This window comes from Otolemur garnettii, unplaced genomic scaffold, assembly GCF_000181295.1.
Source record: "Otolemur garnettii isolate 467f Iridium unplaced genomic scaffold, OtoGar3 scaffold00023, whole genome shotgun sequence".
NCBI lineage: Eukaryota > Metazoa > Chordata > Mammalia > Primates > Galagidae > Otolemur > Otolemur garnettii.
This window is the reverse complement of record NW_003852418.1, coordinates 14,597,208-14,600,802: the sequence shown is the minus strand read 5'-3', so window position 1 is coordinate 14,600,802 and position 3,595 is coordinate 14,597,208. Positions and strand designations below refer to the sequence as shown.

General features: G+C 42.1%; 1 non-coding gene across 1 annotated transcript; it reads right to left on the bottom strand.

The window, feature by feature from the left end:
* Window positions 1-1,943: 1,943 nt before the first annotated feature.
* Window positions 1,944-2,050, bottom strand: LOC111724489. The gene has a single exon (XR_002772784.1). It is a non-coding gene; the product is annotated as a U6 spliceosomal RNA (small nuclear RNA).
* Between the last annotated feature and the right edge of the window lie 1,545 nt (window positions 2,051-3,595).

Genomic DNA, 3,595 nt, shown 5'->3' with positions numbered 1-3,595 from the left:
CTGGGACCACAGGCGCCCGCCACAACGCCCGGCTATTTTTTGGTTGCAGCCATCATTGTTGTTTGGCGGGTCCGGGCTGGGGATTCGAACCCGCCACGTTAGGTGTACATGGCTGGCGCCTTAGCCGGTTGAGCCACAGGCACCGAGCCTAGCTTTGTCTGTTGAGACACATATTTCTCCTCTTACCTCTTTATCAGTTCACTTTGATAAGACTAAATCTTTTTTTTAATACTCTATTTGCTAAAAAAAAAAAAAAAAAAGCAAAGCATTTCGTCAACACAGTCCAATTTTAGGTGTGTTTGTGATTATTTTTTCCATAACCAGCAGGTTCCAGCTTTCTGTACAACTTTTGCTTTCTGTGTAATGCTATTAATTATATTCTTGTTCTGTCTGCTGTGAGCTGCCCCTATCGGCAGAGATTCGGAAGAGATTGAAAGAGGGAGGGGAGAAAAAAAAAAATGAAGAAAATAAGGACAGCGCAAGAGCATATTGGATATATAAACCGCTCTTCCTGAAAAGATAAATGATTTGTTAATGAATAGATCCTTTAGGCCATAAAAAATCCATTTATTTTCTTTTGAATTTGAATAGAAGAGATTTGCATTTTTTCCTGCGCAGTTACACTTAAATTAAAATGCGGTGCTGCACGCGAGGCTGGTATAGCATCAGACTGAATAGTCACGGCAGCACACTGTATTATTTGTAAAAACAAAATTCATAGCTTGGATGAGGAAAGCATTGTGGCAGGAAAAATGTACACCGACACGGAACTCCTCCTGTTGGGAGAAAAGCCACTGACAAATCGGGGCTAGAAGTCTGGCATTTAATTTCAGGTATTCAGGGAGAAGGGGCAACCGCCAACGTGTTTATTTTATATGGGAACCTGCCATGTCTCAAATACTTGCTTTTCTGATAGCAAAGCGTTAAGATTGTTTCTCTGTGTTTGGATGTCTAACTATTCATAGAGAGTCAACATTTTTTTTTTTTCTGAAAGCAAAGTAGAATCAAGATTTTTTTTTCTTTTGACCCCCCCCCAAATGTATTGTGCGTCCGCGTCTTTTTGCGCCCTAGCCTGGGTGACGAGGCGGGGGTGGGGGTGGGGGGCTGCGAACAGGAAGGGTGAGCTGGAACCCTCCACTAGCTCTGTCTCTTCCTTTCTCTCAGTCTCTCCTCCCCCAGCCCACAGGGACAGGAGAAAGTATTCCTGGGGTTTTCTGTGATTACCAGCAGCCTCCAGAAGAGTTTGCTAAGAGTCGCTGTCTCCGGAGCAGCTCCTTGGAGTCTGATGACGCCGAAGAACAAAGTTCAGGCGATTAAGTCAGATCCAGGAGCATCCAGGTCTTAAAAATGGGGAAAAGAGGAAGCAGGTCAATTTATTTGAATTGAGGGAACGAGCTAAGATAAGGTCTCTAATGTACACATTCCAAACTTTAAAAAAAAGGGTGGGGGGCCGGGGGATGGCGATGTCAAAGTGCCTTCCGGGCCAGGCAGGTGGCAGAAGTGAAGCCGGCCGCCAGGTGGGGGCAGTGGCGGGCAGGAGAGGAGGGGGCGCCTGCTCCTCCCCACGGCCCCCTTGCCATGTGACTGGAAGTTTGGACCTGGTGTCTCCAGAGCTCCCATTTTGTTAAGAAAAATCAGAAATTCGGAATTTCAGGCAAGGCTTGCTTTAAAAATGTTGACAACTATTTCAAATTGTTTGAATACCATCTGAGCCAAATAAAACGACTGTGAACTAAGACAGCCCTTGTCCACCAATTGGCTGCCTCTTCTTAGGAAGAAGATAAAAATTCAGAAAAGGACTCTCTAAAGTATATACTGTACTTCCATTGGTTACCTCTTAACAGTTCCTGGCTGATTCGATAGTAACTGATAGGACACTTAATATTTTAGCTTCATAATAAGCTATTTATTTCTTCACCTGTATTTTCTTTTTTTTATTAAATGAAAATATGGAATGCTTCACAAATTTGCGTGTCATCCTTGTGCAGGGGCCAAGCTAATCTTCTCTGTATCCTTCCAATTTTAGTGTATGTGCTGCCGAAGTGAGCACACACCTGTTTTTTCTCTTTCATTTTTATTAAAGACAAGATCTTGCTACCTTGCTCAGGCTGTTCTCAAACTCCTGGCCTGGAGCCATCCTCCCAATTCGGCCTCCCAAAGTCCTGGGAGGACTGGAATTACCTGGAACCACCATGCTGGGCCTCAAATATTTTTTTCAGTTGAATGTATACTAAGTGCTGAGAACTGAGCATTGTGTAGAATGTTCTTGTCTAGAGAGAAACCCACCACTAGAAACCCATTCTTTTGGACATAAAAATCAGTAATTCTAAGAATTTGAGAGGAGGGAGAAATTTGAAAGGCAATATTCTCCCCTAAATTAGCAAGTTATTTATTGTTTATTAAGTAATTAGATCTTTGATTTCATGATTCATATCTATTTAAAGGGACTCATTTAAGGATTTCCCAAGAGCTGTTTGTATTGCAATGTGGAACCCACATTTTACCTTCATGCTGTAGAAAACATCGCTAATTTTCTGACAGGGATAGCTGGATTTATCTTCTGGCATTATGTGGACCACAAAATGGAAAACTGACCAGTTTGTTACATTGTAGGTACTTTCCTGTTCTCTGATTTACTTCATAACACAACTGAGCTTTTTTCCTTGGGTACATTTAAAGCGGAGATTTCATAAAAGTTCAGCAGTCTCACAAATGATTTTAAAAGTACAGATATTCCTGTACTTAAAAAAAAAAAAGTACAGGTATTACCTGGTGGTGGCTGCTCAACCCAGTAATCCTAACACTTTGGGAGTCTGAGGCTGGAAGATCCCTTGGAGGCCAGGAATTTGAGACCAGCCTGGGCTATATGCAGTAGTGAGGTCATGTCACTACTAGGGGAAAAAAAGTACAAATATCAAAAGATACAATTTATTTATTTTTTTGAGACAGAATCTCATTATGTTGCCCTTGGTAGAGTGCTGTGGCGTCACAGCTCACAGCAACCTCAAACTCTTAGGCTTCGGCAATTCTCTTGCCTCAGACTCCCAGGTAGCTGGGACTACAGGCGCCTGCCACAATGCCTGGCTATTGGTTATAGTTGTCATTGTTGTTACCTGACCCAGGCTAGGTTCAAACCTGCCAGCCTCGGTGTATATGGCCGGTGCCCTACCCACTGAGCTGTGGGAGCTGAGCCTGGAATAGGGGTTATTTAGTATAAGTTTTCTAGAAGGTAGTTTCTATGAAACCAAATATAAGATACAGGCACACTCTGATACAGAGCTTATCTTTGGGGATTTACCTTAAGGAGAGCATCTCTCAAATGTGAAAGACTGAATACACAAGGGTGTTTGCACAAGGCTCAGTTTAGAATAATTATTAATGTAAGTTGCAAGCACCTTGAATGTCCCTCAAAAGTTGTCAAGGGTTACATAAACTATGGCTTAGCCATTAACAAAGATAACATGGATTTATGTTTATTATTGCAGAAAAAACGTCTAGGACCGACCACACGGAATTTGCAGGGTATAATTGTATTCATTTAAAATTACGGTGTGTGTAAGAGAAATCTCAAATGATGTTTATTGAGATGTTAAGA